Here is a 20,228-nt window from a genome sequence, read left to right on the forward strand (position 1 = left end):
AGACTAATTGGTTCAAGTTTGATTTCAACCGGTGCAAATTGATCACTGCACCGATTGTTGCTGCGAGAGGAGTTAGTGTAACCCACTAGGGTTTTTTTTAACCCCCTTTTTTAGTATCTAATTTTTGTGGTGGTTGAGTCCACCTCTCTTTTTATTATAGTGTACCACAATAAAAGTTATGTTTTAAACACCACATTCCACACACACAACACCTTGTGGACTCTCTCCCCTTCAAGTGTGCCACATTATGCTTCGCCTTTTTCTCTCTTTCATTTTAATGTTTAATACATTAGCATAAGGCACTGCCCGCACCTGACACTTAGGCTTGTCTTGGGTAGGATTGTGGAGACAGCCCTAAATACCTTCCCCCCCACTTCCCTAGGGGTTTTAGAGAATTATTTTCTCAGTCTTCTCAAAGGCCAGGTGTGTTTGTCCTCGCGCAGTTTCTTTGTGCATGACAGCTTCGGACAAACACACTTGGCCTTTTATAGAATAGGATATATATATATAAATGAACCACTCTATTGCAGAAGATCTGCTTGTAAAATAAACATTTTAACAGCATTTTAAACTATCATTTAGTTAGCAACATTTGCATTATTCTGCACTTCTGGAACAAACCTTTAGAAAGACTTTTCAGTAGGTTTGTCTACTCTCATTTGCTGTGGCCATTTAGCAACTGGTATAAATGAGTTCTGGGACTCTCATTAGCAAGCAAAAAGGTCTGCGTTCCTTATCCAACTGAAAACACTTCATCCTCTATGGAGGTACTGTTCCCCCCCCCCTCCATTTTCAGATTCAATTACAGGCAAAACAGACAAAATAAATCATAAAAGTGCTTTGATATTTTTTTTTCACTGTACATCATTGAACATTTTGCATGTTACAAATTGTTGGTTAAATTGTATAACCAATGCATTTATAACACCAGATACATATTAAGTATTATCACTTACTATAGTGCATTGAAATACACTTTAAAGTGAAGGTCAATTTCGATGTATCGGTGCCCTGTTTTTAATAAACCTATTAAAAACAAGGGCACTTTAATTCATCAAAATTGACATTTCACTTGTTTTCTTCAAATACTTACCTTTCAATCCTGACAGCTGCTGCAGCGCTTCATCCGCCCGTCGCAAGCCCTCTTCTCGGGTCCAAAATGACAAATCCGGCTTCCTACAATCATGACATTGCCTCAGGCCATGATTGGAGGAAGCCGGATTTGTCAATTCTGACTTATGAAGAGGCTTCCGATGGACGGGGGAATCGCTGCAGCAGCTGTGAAGATTAAAAGGTATTTGATGAAAATGAGTGAAATGTCAACTTTGATGAATTAAAGTGCCCCTGTTTTTCGGGCACCGATTCATCGAAATTGACCTTCACTTTAATAGATATAAAATAATAAATGGAGGGTGAATTAAGGATTCCTAAAAATGAAACAATAGGTTAGTAAGAAAAAATGTTTGTGGAAAGGTTATATGACGGGGGAATGAGTAAGGGTTAAAAGGACATGAAACCCAAAATGTTACTATTATGATTCAGATAGAGCATGCAATTTTAAACATCTTTCTAATTTACTTCTATTATCAAATTTTCTTTTTTCTCTTGGTATCTTTTGTTGAAAAGCAGGGACGTAAACTTAGGAGCGTGCACATGTCTGGAGCACTGTATGGCACTGTATGGCAGCAGTTTTGCAAGAATGTTATCCATTTGCAAGAGCACTAGATGGCAGCACTGTTTCCTGGCATGTCGTGTTCCAGACACTGACCTAGGTATCTCTTCAATAAAGAATACCATGGAAATAAAGCAAATTTGATAAAATAATTAAATTGGAAACATTTTTAAAATTGTATGCTCTGTCTGAAATCACAAAAGAGAATTTTTAGGTTTTATATTCCTTTAACCCCTTAACGACCAAGGACGTGCAGGGTATGTCCTCAAAAAAAAAGGAAGTTAACGCCTGAGGACGTACCCTGCACGTCCTCGGTGTGGAAAGAAGCTGGAAGCGATCCTGCTCGCTTCCAGCTGCTTTCCGGTTATTGCAGTGATGCCTCGATATGGAGGCATCCTGCAATAACCTTTTTAAGCCATCCGGTGCAGAGAGAGCCACTTTGTGGCCCTCTCTGCACCGGAGATCGGTGGCTTACTGCGTTGGTGGGTGGGAGCCGGACCGGGAGGCGGGTGGCGACCATCGATGGCCCTCGTGATGTGGAGGGGTCGGGATCGTGGGCGGGGATGCCAGGGGGCGCGCACTGACGCGCGCATGTGCACAGGAGGGTGGGGGCGGGCTCATGCACGGGGAGGGAGCGGGTGGGAACCGCTACACACAGAAAACATATTTCCTCATATTTTATAATTTTTTTATAGTAAATTATAAGATATGATGAAAATAATGATATCTTTAGAAAGTCCATTTAATGGCGAGAAAAACGGTATATAATATATGTGAGTACAGTAAATGAGCAATAGGAAAATTACAGCTAAACACAAACACCGCAAAAATGTAAAAATAGCCTTGGTCCCAAACGGACAGAAAATGGAAAAGTGCTGTGGTCATTAAGGGGTTAAGGATATATGTGTGTGTTTATTTATATATATGTGTGTGTGTTTATGTATAAATAAAGTTTTATGTAAAACAATTACATAAACAATTGTTTAGCAAATAACTAAATAAAAATCAAATTTGAGTGGAAGATTTCACTCATAGAAATCTATTACCTGAGGGGAATAAACATCTGCATTATCCGACATAAATACTACAGTACCCACTGTACTACCAGTCAAACAATAAATATTAATCTTTAGCCTGTAATTTGAGCACCAAATATGCAAGCAGTATGGCACACAAACGTTATTTGCGTTTCATACTGATTGCATTTAACTCATGTGGCCCATTGTGTATTTTCTTTTGAAACGGATGTCTTTCATCGCTTGAAGATGTATTATAGCAAAGAATCATATTAAATAGAGTACGTATTTAATGAAGTGTACATTTTTATATTTGTTATATGATCCGGGAGCATACCAGAAAATGAACACTGTCAAATTACTTATTTATGTTACAAGAAAAAAAAATCAATTCTACCATGTAATCAAAAAAAGGAAGATAAATAATATGAACGGTGTCTCTGTTGTAAGCAGGCGAAATAAAATAGCTATTTAGTGAATTATCTATACTAATCTAAAATATATATTAATTTTATCTGCTTATTTATCTTTTTTACTTGTTAAAAAAAAGCTTTAAACTGATACTTAAAGGGATATGAAAACCAAACATTTTAAGCAACACCCAGCATCGCCGATTATTTTGGCGATGTATAGTAAACCAGGGGCGAAACTACAGGGGGTGCAGAAGTCGCAATTGCGACTGGGCCCCCAAGGGTGGAGGCCCAGCTTTAAAAAAAAACAAAAAACGTTGACCTGCCACTGCCTGCCCTGATATCATGTGACTGTGAGATGATGCTTCACTAGTGTCTATGAATACAGGGGTTAGTGTTTCTGTTTTACCCATTGGTGTTTATGTGTGTGTATGTGTTTATGTATGTATGTGACTGTGTGTGTATTTATGCATGTATCTATCTATGTATGTATGTATGTATGTATGTATGTGACTGTGTGTGTATTTATGCATGTATCTATGTATGTGTGTATATGACTGTGTGTGTATTTATGCATCTGTGTATGTATGTTTGTGGAACCAGCAAATTACAGACCTTGTTACTACAGCATGGGGGGGGGGGGGGGCGGGGGTTAAACAGTGTCAGTCTATACAGTACCACTATATACAGTACAGGGGGGGCTGGACCATGTCACAGACTACTGTGGTCACTTTATAAAGTACCGGGGCGGGTAGGGTCAGGTCAGCCATCTCACCTGCAGATTACAGACTGTGTCACTGACTCACTATATACAGTACTGGTGGGTTAAACAGTGTCACTATATACAGTAATAGGGGGTCAGACCATCTCACAGACTGTGGGCACAGGGTACCTCCTTTTGCATACATGTACTCTGATTTACATTTTTTTCTGTGTTTTAATTATATATATAAAAAAAGGATATATATAAAATTCACTTTTTTTGGGGGGGGTGGGGGGGGCCCTTCTTAGATTCTTGCACCTGGGCCCTGTGGTTTCTAGTTACGCCTCTGTAGTAAACGATCCCTGGAATATAACTACCGTCTGGCTAATCGCCAATCCTAATACCCCTAAACCGAAGTATCCACAATCACAAACTAACACTGCACTAATAAATATTAAAAACCCCACATACCCACGATAAGTCGCTAACTATTAACCATAACCTCTAAACACCACATACCCTCCGCAAGTTCTATCTATTAACCCCTGCACCACCACAAACCCACCGCAAGTACTATCTATTAACCCCTATGCCACATAAACCCACTGTAAGTTCTAACTATTAACCCCCTATGCTGCCATGAACCCACCGCAATAAAAAACGAAACCCTAACTCTATAATAAGTTACAATAGCCCTTAAAAGGGCCTTTTTAAGGGCATTGCCCTTAGCTCTTTTGCAGAAAAAATAAAAAAGTAAAAAAATTCCGCACTTACATTAAAGTAACCATCCTCCCCCAAAATAAAAAATCTAACTACAAAATAAAATGAAAAATTACAAAGCATATTCTAAAAAAAACAAACTACCTAACTAACCCCAAAAGTGTTACTCACATCAAGTGCTCCTTTTGATCTGTCGTTGGGCCCATCTTCATCCAGGCTCAAGGGGCCCATCTTTGTGGAGGTGGACTGCCGTGGCCTCTTCTGCCGCCTCCGCTCCACATCTTCTTTTCTTCGAATCTCTTTGGGGAGCCCTCGTCTTCATGCGATCTCCGCTACACACTGAAATCCCAGAAGTGCGGAACCACAATATATAGAGGTATCACTTAACTCCGATTGGCTGATTTTAAAACAGTCAATCCCTGTTGGCTGATTTGAATCAGCCATTAGCAAGAACATTTTTAAATTTAAATTCTAATCATCCAAAAGAAAAGGATAATTCTACACTCTGGGATTTCAGTGTGTGGCAGAGATCGCATAAAGATGAGGGCTCCCCACAAAGAACCAAAGAAAAGAAGATGTGGAGTGGAGGCGGCAGAAGAGGCCACGGAAGTCTGCCTTGACGTAGATGGGCAAACGGTGCCTGGAGCCTTGTTGAAAAGAGCTCCACTGGTGAAGAAGATTGCGAAAGAAGAGGCCGCCTAAGTCCAGCTTCGCCACCGTGAAGATGGGCCATTGGAGCCTGGATGAAGAGGGCCCCGCCAGTGAAGAAGATTGCACAGCAGAGGTGGCAGAAGAGGCCACCAAAGTCTGTCTTCGTTGCCGTGAAGATGGGCTCCCCATGACTGGAGCCTGGATGAAGAGGGCCCCGCCAGTGAAGAAGATTGCGGAGCGGAGGCAGTTGAAGAGGCCACCGAAGTCTGCCTCCGCGATGATGGGCCCCCGGAACCTGGATATAGATGGGCCCGACATCGGATCCAGAGGAGCCCACCAGATTTAAAGTGTCTCCCAATCCTCCCAGAAGGTAGCACCCCAAACAAGTGATATGCCTAGGTGCCTCATCAAATTACAGACAACATACTAAAATACTGAATTGATCTCTTGCACCCTACTCGATCGACACACCTTTTAAGTAGCAGTGGACCAGGGCTCAATTCAAGTCCAGCAGTGAGTTTCAGAAGCCCGGATAGGCCAAGGAGGTTTTGCTAGTCCTCTGACGGCGCATCTCTGTGACACATTATTTAAACATTGATGATAACGTTAGCGACATAGCTATCCTATATTATAAAAGACAAGAGTTTGTCTGAAGCCGTCATGCGTCATGAGAGAGAGAGAGAGAGAGAGAGAGAGAGAGAGAGAGAAAAAAAATCACACGGCCCGTGTCAACGGGCTTTAGGACTAGTATAGTTATAATAAGGAAGTTTATTACTCATAATATAGTTATTATAGTTAGTTATTTTTTTTACATTAGGCATTTAGATGGGCATCACAGGGGATTGTTGTTTACACATTACATTAGTGTACGTGGTATTAGGGACTTAGCTGTGCGTTCCAGGGTTGTATAGGTTAGGCGTGACATAGGTGTAGGGGGTATAGGGGAGTTAGTTGGGCGGTGTAGGGGGAGTGTAGGTTATCCGTGATGTAGGTGTAGTTGGTCAGTTGGAGGTAGCGTGGCGGAGCAGGGAGAGAGTAGCTTAGGCCTGACGTAGATATAGGCGTTCCAGGGGAGTTAGCGCGGCCTGCTAATTGGAGTAGCATGCACTTTGCTTTGGACACATAAACAAAAGATTGATATGTTCAAAGCAGCGAAGTGCAGGTTGCGAGGATGGTATCGGCCATGTTTGTCTCGCCAGCTATCAGCTGCTGAGACAACATCGTGTGAGCTAGTTAGTGTAGGTGTAATTAAATTTAGGTCCCCACGGCAATATTTGAAGTGTACCTACACAGAAACTAATTTTAGTTTCAGTGAGCCCACTGTTTGCGCCGTGTAAGCACACTTCAAATAGGGCCGCCCCTCCGCAGTAAAATGCAGAGAAGCAATGTTGTTGAAGTGGGCGGTGATATCATGCTCCTATTGACTATGGGAGCGACATTGCTGCTCGCTGGCATCGCTCGGACACGTCCCTTTTTTTAACATTCCGACTACTGTCAATGTTTTGAATATCGGGGCCAGAGATTACAATTTAAAAAAAAGTTTCCAATTTACTTCTATTATCAAATTAGTTTTGTTCCCATAGTATTATTTGTTGTAGAGATACCTAGGTATCTCTTCAACAAATTGCAAATCGATAAAATTCTTGCAAAACTGCTGTCATATAGTGCTTCAGACAAATGCACACCCCTGAGCTTACGTCCCTGCTTTCCAATAAAAGATGCCTAAAGAACTAAGGAAATTTGATAATAGAAGTAAATTGGAAAATGCATGCTCTATTTCAATGATGAAAAAACAAATTGGTGTCCCTTTAAATTGACATGTAAATCAAAAGTAAACTTTCATGATAGCGAATGTAATTTTAAGTCACATTTTAAATAAATTTTTATTATCAAATATAATTTGTTCTCTTGGTTTCCTTTGTTAAAAAGTATATGAACGTATCCACAGCAGCAGCACCAATGCACTACTGGGAACTTGCTGGTGGTTGGTGACTACACATTTGTATTGTGTCACTGGCTCTGCTAGCTCCCAGTATATAATATTGCTGCTCTAGATCTGACTTTAAACTATTTATTTATTCCCTTTGCTGCAGTTAAACACATAGGCCTCTAGTTATCAAGCCGTCAACCTCAAATATGTGGAATTCCGCAGCGTATTTGTGGCGAGGCTGATTCGCCTAAGTTATCAAGCCCTACACACCGGCAAAAGTAGAATTTAGTGACGTAAGCTTCGATCCGCAGGACTCATTTCGACACAGATCAATTCTTACGTCACTCCAGATGTTCCGCACACAAGTTCGGCACAATCTGACTACTTTTGCTAGTTATCAAAAAACTAGCAGGTACGCTCTGCACTTTTCCTGGAGGCGGCGGATCCCATAGGAATCAATGGGAGTCTGACCATAGCGAAAGTTCATGTTCGCTGCTGCCCGACATCCCATTGATTCCTATGGGAGCTGTCTACACCTAACACCCTAACATGTACCCCGAGTCTAAACACCCCTAATCTGTCCCCCCCTTTACCGCCGCAACGAAATAAATGTATTACCCCCTAAACAGCCGCTCCTGGAGCCCACCGCCACTCTAATAAACTGATTAACCCCTAAACCGCCGCTCCCGGACCCCGCTGCCACTATAATAAACTTATTAACCCCTAAACCGCCACTCCCGGACCCCGCAGCCACTATAATATATATGTTAACCCCTAAACCGCCGCCACCTACATAATACCTATTAACCCCTATCCTGCCCCCCTACACCGCCGCCACTATAATAAATTTATTAACCCTTATCCTGCCCCCCCTATACCGCCGCAACTATAATGAAATTATTAACCCATAAACCTAAGTCTAACCCTAGCACCCCCCTAACTTAAATATTAATTAAATACATCTAAATATTATAACTCTTATTAACTAAATTAATCCTATTTAAAAATAAATACCTACCTGTAAAATAAACCCTAAGATAGCTACAATATAAATAATAATTATATTGTATCTATTTTAGGATTTATTTTTATTTAACAGGCAAATTTAAATTTATTTTCAGCGCCCCTTGGATGATGACTTCTGCCGCTCTGGATGTCTTCTTCTGTTCCATCGGTGGTTGGCTGGCTGAAGACGGCTAAAGGTAGGATGATCTTCAGGGGGGTAGTGTTAGGTTTATTTAAGGGGGGTTTGGGTTAGATTAGGGGTATGTGGGTGGTGGGTTTTAATGTTGTGGGGGGTTGTATTTTTTTTTTACAGGCAAAAGAGCTGAATTCTTTGGGGCATGCCCCGCAAAAGGCCCTTTTAACGGCTGGTAAGGTAATAGAGCTGTTAACTTTTTAATGTAGAATAGGGTAGGGCATTTTTTTTATTTTGGGGGGCTTTGTTATTTTATTTGGCGGGCTTAGATTAGGTGTAAGTAGCTTAAAATTGTTGTAATATTTTTGAAATGTTTTTAACTTATTTTTTTTATTTTTTGTACTTTAGTTAGTTTATTTAATTGTATTTAATTGTAGTTATTTGTAGGTAATTTATTTAATTAATTTAATGATAGTGTAGTGTTAGGTTTAATTGTAACTTAGGTTAGGATTTATTTTACAGGTAATTTTGTATTTCTTTTAGCTAGTAGTGATGTCGCAAACCTAAAATTTTGCGTTCGCGAACAGCGAACACGAACTTCCGCAAAAGTTTGCGAATGGGCGAACCAGGCGAACCGCCATTGACTTCAATAGACAGACGAATTTTAAAACCCACAGGGACTCTTTCTGGCCACAAAAGTGATGGAAAAGTTGTTTCAATGGAACTAACACCTGGACTGTGGCATGCCGGAGGGGGATCTATGGCAAAACTCCCATGGAAAATTACATAGTTGATGCAGAGTCTGTTTTTAATCCATACATTTTTATTTTTAAAATGTACACTTACACTACTATTAAACAAGATAATATGAGTGGTGGCACTGGGCAAGTGGGCACAGTATATGCTGTGAGCCTGACACAAAAAAGCAGACTGATGTTTCACAGTCAAAATAGTTATTTTAGTTTTAAAATGTACACTTACACTACTATTACACAAGATAATATGAGTGCTGGCACTGGGCAAGTGGGCACCGTATACGCTGTGGGCCTGACACAAAAATGCAGACTGATGTTTCACAGTCAAAATAGTTTTTTTATTTTTAAAATGTACACTTACACTACTATAAAACAAGATAATATGAGTGGTGGCACTGAACCAGTGGGCACAGTATACGCTGTCAGCCTGACACAAAAAAGCAGACTGATGTTTCACAGTCAAAATAGTTTTTTTATTTTTAAATGTACACTTACACTACTATTAAACAAGATAATATGAGTGGTGGCACTGGGCAAGTGGGCACAGTATACGCTGTGAGCCTGAAACAAAAAAGCAGACTGATGTTTCAGAGTCAATATAGTTTTTTTATTTTTAAAATGTACACTTACACTACTATAAAACAAGATAATATGAGTGGTGGCACTGGACCAGTGGGCACAGTATACGCTGTGAGCCTGACACAAAAAAGCAGACTGATGTTTCACAGTCAAAATATTTATTTTTATTTTTAAATGTACACTTACACTACAATTAAACAAGATAATATGAGTGGTGGCACTGGGCAAGTGGGCACAGTATACGCTGTGAGCCTGAAACAAAAAAGCAGACTGATGTTTCAGAGTCAATATGGTTTTTTTATTTTTAAAATGTACACTTACACTACTATAAAACAAGATAATATGAGTGGTGGCACTGGACCAGTGGGCACAGTATACGCTGTGAGCCTGACACAAAAAAGCAGACTGATGTTTCAGAGTCAAAATAGTTTTTTTATTTTTAAAATGTACACTTACACTACTATAAAACAAGATAATATGAGTGGTGGCACTGGGCAAGTGGGCACAGTATACGCTGTGAGCCTTACACACACGCTGGCAGTGGCAGGCTGGCCTGGCAACTGCAATTAGATTACACTAGCAGACTGATGTAAAAGTTTTTTTTAAAAAAAATTACACTACTGTTACACCAGATATGACTGGTGGTGGCACTGAGAAAGAAGGCACAGTATATGCTGTGAGCCTGACACACAGGCTGGCAGTGGCAGGCTGGCCTGGCAACTGAAATTAGATTACCAATCAGCCAATCGGATTGAACTTGATTCTGATTGGCTCATTCCATCAGCCAATCAGAATATTCCTACCTTAATTCCGATTGGCTGATAGAATCCTATCAGCCAATCGGAATTCGAGGGACGCCATCTTGGATGACGTCATTTAAAGGAACCGTCATTCGTCGTTCAGTCGTCGGCCAGGATGGATGTTCCATGTCGGAGGTCTTCAGGATGCTGCCGCTCCGCTCTGGATGGATGACGATAGAAGATCCCGCTTGGCTGAAGACTTCAATCGGATGGAAGACCTCTTCTGCCCCGCTTGGATGAAGACTTCTACCGGATGGAGGACCTCTTCTTGCTCCGCTTGGATGAAGAATTTGGCTCGGCTGGGTGAAGACGACTCAAGGTAGGGAGATCTTCAGGGGCTTAGTGTTAGGTTTATTTAAGGGGGGTTTGGGTTAGATTAGGGGTATGTGGGTGGTGGGTTGTAATGTTGGGGGGGGTATTGTATGTTTTTTTTTACAGGCAAAAGAGCTGAACTTCTTGGGGCATGCCCGCAAAGGGCCCTGTTCAGGGCTGGTAAGGTAAAAGAGCTTTGAACTTTAGTAATTTAGAATAGGGTAGGGCATTTTTTTAATTTTGGGGGGCTTTGTTATTTTATTAGGGGCTTAGAGTAGGTGTAATTAGTTTAAAATTGTTGTAATATATTTCTAATGTTTGTAAATATTTTTTTATTTTTTGTAACTTAGTTCTTTTTTATTTTTTGTACTTTAGTTAGTTTATTTCATTGTATTTATTTGTAGGAATTGTATTTAATTTATTTATTGATAGTGTAGTGTTAGGTTTAATTGTAACTTAGGTTAGGATTTATTTTACAGGTAAATTTGTAATTATTTTAACTATTTTAGCTATTAAATAGTTCTTAACTATTTAATAGCTATTGTACCTGGTTAAAATAAATACAAAGTTACCTGTAAAATAAATATTAATCCTAAAATAGCTATAATATAAATATAATTTATATTGTAGCTATATTAGGATTTATTTTACAGGTAAGTATTTAGCTTTAAATAGGAATAATTTATTTAATAAGAGTTAATTAATTTCGTTAGATTAAAATTATATTTAATTTAGGGGGGTGTTAGTGTTAGGGTTAGACTTAGCTTTAGGGGTTAATACATTTATTAGAATAGCGGTGAGCTCTAGTCGGCAGATTAGGGGTTAATAATTGAAGTTAGGTGTCGGCGATGTTAGGGAGGGCAGATTAGGGGTTAATACTATTTATTATAGGGTTAGTGAGGCGGATTAGGGGTTAATAACTTTATTATAGTAGCGGTGCGGTCCGCTCAGCAGATTAGGGGTTAATAAGTGTAGGCAGGTGGAGGCGACGTTGAGGGGGGCAGATTAGGGGTTAATAAATATAATATAGGGGTCAGCGGTGTTAGGGGCAGCAGATTAGGGGTACATAGCTATAATGTAGGTGGCGGCTCTTTGCGGTCGGCAGATTAGGGGTTAATTATTGTAGGTAGCTGGCTGCGACGTTGTGGGGGGCAGGTTAGGGATTAATAAATATAATATAGGGGTCGGCGGTGTTAGGGGCAGCAGATTAGGGGTACATAAGTATAACGTAGGTGGCGGTCGGCAGATTAGGGGTTAAAAAAAAATTAATCGAGTGGCGGCGATGTGGGGGGACCTCGGTTTAGGGGTACATAGGTAGTTTATGGGTGTTAGTGTACTTTAGAGTACAGTAGTTAAGAGCTTTATGAACCGGCGTTAGCCCAGAAAGCTCTTAACTACTGACTTTTTTCTGCGGCTGGAGTTTTGTCGTTAGATTTCTAACGCTCACTTCAGACACGACTCTAAATACCGGAGTTAGAAAGATCCCATTGAAAAGATAGGATACGCAATTGACGTAATGGAATCTGCGGTATGGAAAAGTCGCGGCTGAAAAGTGAGCGTTAGACCCTTTTTTGGATGACTCCAAATACCGGCGGTAGCCTAAAACCAGCGTTAGGAGCCTCTAACGCTGGTTTTCACGGCTACCGCCAAACTCCAAATCTAGGCCCTAGTTAATAAGAGTAATATTTATTTAGATTTATTTAATTAATATTTAAGTTAGGGGGGTGTTAGGGTTAGACTTAGGTTTAGGGGTTAATAATTTTATTATAGGTTGCAGCGGTATAGGGGGGACAGGATAGGGGTTAATAAATTTATTATAGGTGGCGACGGTGTAGGGGGCAGATTAGGGGTTAATACGTTTAATATAGGTGGCGGCGGGGTCCGGGAGCGGCGGTTTATGGGTTAAACAATTTATTTAGTTGCGGCGGGGTACGGGATCGGCAGGATAGGGGTTAATAAATTTATTATAGGTGGCGGCAGTATAGGGGGGGCAGGATAGGGCTTAATAGGTATTATGTAGGTGGCGGCGGGGTCCGGGAGCGGCGGTTTAGGGGTTAATCAGTTTTTTAGAGTGGTGGTGGGCTCCGGGAGCGGCGGTTTAGGGGTTAATACATTTATAAGAGTTGTGGCGGGGTCTAGGAGCGGCGGTTTAGGGGTTAATAACTTTATTTAGTTGCGGGGGGCTCCAGGGGCGGTGGTATAGGGGGTAGAACAGTATAGCATAGTGTGAGTGCTTAGTGACAGCTTGTCAATAAAGCTGTAAAAAAGCCGAAGAGCAGCGAGATCGGATGAGTGATAACTATCACAGTCCGCTGCTCATCGCCCCGTACTTGGTGCGCTGCTTTTTGACAGATTTATTGATAACTTTGGAGAGCGTATTCAGGTCCGTGGCGGCGATGGTAGGCGAGCTTAGGCGGGCGTATTGGGGCCGGCGATGACAGGTAAGTAGACACATTGATAACTAGAGGCCATAGTTACTGTACATGCATGAAATGCTCTAACACATTAAACCATTTTCTTTTTGCAGTTTCATGTCTCTTTAAATGATTGTAGGACTTTCTAAGATATACATTCTTATTTCATATTGCAGATTCAACACATTATTAGAACAACATAAAGCAACACACGAACAGAGACTTTTTCCCTCACAGCATAGAGTGAACATCTTTTATCTCACTGTACTTAAATCACTTTAAAGGGTTTTTTAATTAAGCCAGGCTCTGTTATTAAATATTTTTTTCCTCCACAGTGCGTATTCTATTCCCTAAAATGACTATTGGACATACGATAATCACTGAGATAAATCTACTATATCTCTGTTGGCCACAACTATTAATTCACACTAAGCCACTATATTTGATCCAATAAAATAATACAAAAAAATACAATAATCACTGAAATAGATATTTTTTTTCTTTCTGCCCACGCTTATTAACTCACATTTTTTGGAATTTCATAGTAACCAATTCACTGTAATTAGCTTAAAATATTGGTATGAATATAGTCACTGTAATTCAATAATTTTTTCTCTATCCTCTCCTTCCTGTATGGCCTATTCTTCTTTGTTATTACTGATTGCCTGCCATCCCTATGGAAGTTTTATTCTCCTCCTTTCAGAAAATGAGACAAATTTATGGTATTTAGGATATATAATTTTATTGTAATTTATTAAAGTGACACTGAAACCATTTTTTTTCTTTCATGATTCAGATAGAGCAGGCAATTTAAAACAACTTTCTAATTTACTCCTATTATCAGTTTCTTCATTCTGTTGCTATCTTTATTTGAAAAGCAATAATGTAAGTTTAGAAGCAGGCCCATTTTTGGTTCACAACCTGGGTTGTGCTTGCTGATTGGTAGCTAAATGCACCCACCATTACACAAGTGTTGCCCAGGGCGCTGAACAAAAAATGTCTGGCTCCTTAGCTTAGGTGCCTTCTTTTTCAATAAAATATAGCAAGAGAATGAAAAAAATTCATAAAAGGAGTAAATAAGAAAGTTGCTTAAAATTGCATGCTCTATCTGAATCACGAAAGAAAAAAAATTGGGTTTAGTAACCCTTTAAGGGCCAGATTACAAGTGGTGTGCTAAATATCGCTTTTGTGAAAGCGATATATGCGCTCCACTGTGTAATACCAGCTCATGGGTTATTAGAGATGGCAGCAGAACCTAAGTACAGCGAAGGGGGTAAGTAGAGAGAAATTACATTCACCCTTTCCTTGCTTCCATACATTAGAATGTTACAATGAAAAAAGCCTGTTTTTGTAAATAGGGGTGGAAAACACAAAATGTATGCTTTACTGATAAATTCCTTTCTTTCATGATGGTGAGAATCCACAAGTCCATTTCTCCTGGGATTTCAACTTGTGGCTACTAGGAGGAGGAAAAAAAACCTCCCAAAACTCCAATCCCTTCCACCTCTCTGGTAAGTCTTATGTATAGCCAAGCAAGGAGAAAGTTAGGAAAGGACAGAGCAGGGAAGATGAGGTGCAAAACTAGAACTGCCACCAGAGAAAAATTAACTAAATTGAATGAATTGGGTGGGCCTCATGGACTCTCACCACCAGAAAAAAATATTTATCAGGTAAGCATACATTTTGTTTTCTGCCATGAGGTAGTGAGAGTCCACAAGTCCATTTCTCCTGCAAACTTATACTCAAGCTGTTGAGTAATTTGAGCGGGATAAAACATTTTTTGAAAAAGGCAAACACCTAATTTCCAGACACTACAGCCTGGAGAATGTTCCTACCAGAAGCTGTTTCAGAAGAAACAAAAATATCAAAGTTGTAGAATTAAGTTATGTAAGGGTGACCATGTCAATGCCTTGCAATTTTTTTTTTACAGAAGCCTCATTTTGAAATGCCCAGTCTGAATGTCAGGATTTTTAGCAATTTTCTTGTGGTATACAACTAAAAGAGCCAACAATTGTCCATTTAAAGAGCAAGCAGATAAGCCATCATCTAAACTTTCTTGTAAGAATGAAAGAATTCTATGAATCCTGAAAGAATGCAAATTAAAACCTTGCTTATCACACCAAAAAAGGAAAACTTCACATGCTTTCTGATAGATCTTCCTTGTGACAGTCTTCTTGGCCTGGATGAGGCATCAGAACAGCATCAGAAAAAAATTGTTATTTTAAAATTACACATTCAATCTCAAGTTAAGAGACTCAAGATCTTGATGATAAAATGGAACTTGGCACAGTAGGTCATGAAGTAGAGGAAGAGACCATGGAGGAAACCTGGACATCTATACTAGGTTCACAAACCAAGTTCTGCATGGCTAAGCTCGAGCAATTAGAATCAGGGCCGGATTGGGCAGCCGGGATACCGTGAAAAATCCCGGTGGGCCGCTGGCCGACAGCTCAGCTGGGCTGGCAGGCCTGGCCCTGGCTGCTGTGTGCTGTGTGCTGAGTTTGGAATATAATTGCGGTCCACCGTCCTGTACACACTGACTAACTCAGACTCCCCACTAAAGCTGCAGCAGTGAGACAGTGTAGACTAATTTTTTATTTATTAAACTTCTACTTTGTTACATAATATTTAACCCCCTCGCCGCTGGTGGCCCACTGCCTCTGCAATGCATGCAAGTTAAACAAACCGGCTGGCGCTGCAGCCGCTGGTGCAGGCTGTTACTTAACCCTAAGACCTTAGTCAGTGGTCACTTACTAAACCAGCCAGCCTGCCATCTGAGATCTCTACAGTGACTGAGTCTGTGTCTGTCTCAGTGACAGTCTCACACAGTCAGTCACAGGCTCAGTACACTACTGTACTGTCTCAGTATGTCTCACAGGCAGGCCAGCGGAGGAGGACTCTTGAGGATTCAGGTCAGGATTAGGAATCCTCATTATGCAGACCGGTCAGGAGGTGGTGCGGGCTGCGGGCCAGCAGCTGTGATTGATGTCACGACAAGTAAGATGACTCACTGCACCACATAACATAGTGGAGGGTCAGGGAGCGGGAGCCTCAGCCTGGGAGCAGCAGAGGCTGCGTGCCTGCGTTGCAGCGTCAGTCAATGACAGTGAGCAGTGAGCACTGAGCTTGAGTAGACAAGCAGCAGGCCATGTGGGGTCAGTGGTCACATGTGACAGTGCTATCTAGTGGCCCAGCAGTCAGTGCAGTGGACAGTGGGAGAGCCAGCAGGGAGGGACAACACAGCACTGCCACTGTACTGAAGAGAGTGGCTGCAACTTTGGACAGCACTGCAGCAGGCATTGGCTGAAGCAGAGCAGAGAGGCAGGCAGCAGGGGCAGGCACATCATCATTATTCGGTAACGTAACGGTTCAGTCATGTTTGCATGCAGTATATTATATATATATATTTTATATTATTATTGTGATTTACTTATTGTGATGAACTTTTTGTGAAGAGTTGACAGTTGTGATGATAGTATAGTGACTGAGACTGAGTGTGAAGTCCAGTAGAACTGTAGAAGACATACTGACTGTGTCAAAAATGTAAAAATATGGCAGACTGTTTTATATAAGCATCATGGCATCTACACTTCATGCAGATATATTCATTTATGGTGGAGATATATTTATTCATAGTGTTTTTACTTGGAGCATTTTTGCAAAAGCAGGTGTTGGGCTAAATTCTCTAGATAATCTAGACTAGAGAATGTAGCCCAACACTTGCTTTTGCAAAAGTGCTCCAAGTAAAAACACTATCAGCTAGATTTAGAGTTTGGCGTTAGCCGTCAAAACCAGCGTTAGAGGCTCCTAACGCTGGTTTTGGGCTACCGCTGGTATTTAGAGTCTTGTAGGTAAGGGTCTAATGCTCACTTTGCAGCCGCGACTTTTCCATACCGCAGATCCCCCTACGCCAATTGCGTATCCTATCTTTTTAATGGGATCTTTCTAACGCTGGTATTTAGAGTCTTGGCTGAAGTGAGCGTTAGAAATCTAACGACAAGACTCCAGCCGCAGAAAAAAGTCAGGAGTTAAGAGCTTTCTGGGCTAACGCCGGTTCATAAAGCTCTTAACTACTGTGCTGTAAAGTACACTAACACCCATAAACTACCTATGTACCCCTAAACCGAGGCCCCCCCCCACATTGCCGCCACTCTATTAAATTTTTTTAACCCCTAATCTGCTGCTCCATACACCGCCGCCACCTACGTTATCCCTATGAACCTCTAATATGCTGCCCCTAACACCGCCGACCCCTATATTATATTAACCCCTAATCTGCCGCCCCCAACGTCGCCTCCACCTACCTACAATTATTAACCTCTAATCTGCCGACCGGACCTCACCGCTACTATAATAAATGTATTAACCCCTAATCCGCCTCACTCCCGCCTCAATAACCCTATAATAAATAGTATTAACCCCTAATCTGCCCTCCCTAACATCGACACCTAACTTCAAGTATTAACTAATACTTACCTGTAAAATAAACCCTAATATAGCTACAATATAAATTATAATTATATTGTAGCTATTTTAGGATTAATATTTATTTTACAGGCAACTTTGTATTTATTTTAACCAGGTACAATAGCTATTAAATAGTTCATAACTATTTAATAGTTACCTAGTTAAAATAATTACAAAATTACCTGTAAAATAAATCCTAACCTAAGTTACAATTAAACCTAACACTACACTATCAATAAATAAATTAAATAAAATACCTACAATTATCTACAATTAAACCTAACACTACACTATCAATAAATTAATTAAATACAATACCTACAAATAAATACAATTAAATAAACTAACTAAAGTACAAAAAATAAAAAAGAACTAAGTTACAAAAAATAAAAAAAATATTTACAGACATTAGAAAAATATTATAACAATTTTAAGCTAATTACACCTACTCTAAGCCCCCTAATAAAATAACAAAGCCCCCCAAAATAAAAAAATGCCCTTACCAGCCCTTAAAAGGGCCTTTTGCGGGGCATGCCCCAAAGAATTCAGCTCTTTTGCCTGTAAAAAAAACATACAATACCCCCCCAACATTACAACCCACCACCCACATACCCCTAATCTAACCCAAACCCCCCTTAAATAAACCTAACACTACCCCCCTGAAGATCATCCTACCTTGAGTTGTCTTCAGCCAGCCGAAGACCGAAGAGGAGATCCAGAGCGGCAGAAGTGATCCTCCAAGGGGGCGCTGAAGAAGTCTTCCATCCGATGAAGTCATCATCCAGGCGGTGCTGAAGAAGTCTTCCATCCGGGCGATGTTCTCTTCCAAGCGGCACTGAAGAAGTCTTCCATCCAGGCAATGTCATCTTCCAAGCGGCGCTGAAGAAGTCTTCCATCCGGGCGATGTCATCTTCCAAGCGGGGTCTTCAATCTTCTTCTTCAGGATCCATCTTCATTCCGCCAACGCGGTACATCCTTCTTAACCGACGGACTACCTACCTATCCAAGATGGCGTCCCTCGAATTCCGATTGGCTGATAGGATTCTATCAGCCAATCAGAATTAAGGTAGGAAAAATCTGATTGGCTGATTGAATTAGCCAATCGGATTGAACTTGAATCTGATCTCATCAATCAGATTTTTCCTACCTTAATTTGAGGGACGCCATCTTGGATGACGTCCCTTAAAGGAGCCTTCATTCGTCGGTAGTCCATCGGGGAAGGATGTTCCGCATCGGCGGAATGAAGATGGATACTGAAGAAGAAGATTGAAGACCCCGCCCAGATGGAAGACTTCTTCAGCGCTGCCTGGATGATGACTTCATCGGATGGAAGACTTCTTCAGCGCCCCTTGGAGGATCACTTCTGCCACTCCGGATCTCCTCTTCGGTTCCATCGGTGGGTCAGCTGGCTGAAGACAACTCAAGGTAGGATGATCTTCAGGGGGGTAGTGTTAGGTTTATTTAAGGGGGTTTGGGTTAGATTAGGGGTATAGGGTGGTGGGTTTTAATGTTGGGGGGGTTGTATTTTTCTTTTACAGGCAAAAGAGCAGTTTTCTTTGGGGCATGCCCCGCAAAAGGCCCTTTTAAGGGCTGGTAAGGTAAAAGAGCTTTGAACTTTTTTAATTTAGAATAGGGTAGGGCATTTTTTTATTTTGGGGGGCTTTGTTATTTTATTAGGGGGCTTAGATTAGGTGTAATTAGCTTAAAATTGTTGTAATATTTTTTAAATGTTTGTAACTTATTTTTTTTATTTTTTGCAACTTAGCTTTTTTTATTTTTTGTACTTTAGTTAGTTTATGTAATTGTATTTAATTGTAGTTATTTGTAGTTAATTTATTTAATTAATTAATTTAATGATAGTGTAGTGTTAGGTTTAATTGTAACTTAGGTTAGGATTTATTTTACAGGTAATTTTGTATTTCTTTTAGCTAGGTAGTTATTAAATAGTTAATAACTATTTAATAACTATTCTAACTAGCTAAAATAAATACAAAGTTACCTGTAAAATAAATATAAATCCTAAAATAGCTACAATGTAATTATTAATTACATTGTAGCTATCTTAGGGTTTATTTTACAGGTAAGTATTTAGTTTTAAATAGGAATCATTTATTTAATGATAGTGTAGTGTTAGGTGTAATTGTAACTTAGGTTAGTTTTTATTTTACAGGTAAATTTATCTTTATTTTAGCTAGGTAGCTATTAAATAGTTAATAACTATTTAATAGCTATTGTACCTAGTTAAAATAAATTGAAATTTGCCTGTAAAATAAAAATAAATCCTAACATAGCTACAATATAATTATAATTTATATTGTAGCTATATTAGGGTTTATTTTACAGGTAAGTATTTAGCTTTAAATAGGAATAATTTATTTAATAAGAGTTCATTTATTTTGTTAGATTTAAATTATATTTAACTTAGGGGGGTGTTAGTGTTAAGGTTAGACTTAGGGGTTAAAACATTTATTAGAGTAGCGGTGAGGTCCGGTCGGCAGATTAGGGGTTAATACTTGAAGTTAGGTGTCGGTGATGTTAGGGAGGGCAGATTAGGGGCTAATACTATTTATTATAGTGTAATTGAGGCGGGAGTGAGGCGGATTAGGGGTTAATACATTTATTATAGTTGCGGTGAGGTCTGGTCGGCAGATTAGGGGTTAA

Source organism: Bombina bombina, chromosome 4 (genome assembly GCF_027579735.1).
Source record: "Bombina bombina isolate aBomBom1 chromosome 4, aBomBom1.pri, whole genome shotgun sequence".
In the NCBI taxonomy this organism is placed as follows: domain Eukaryota; kingdom Metazoa; phylum Chordata; class Amphibia; order Anura; family Bombinatoridae; genus Bombina; species Bombina bombina.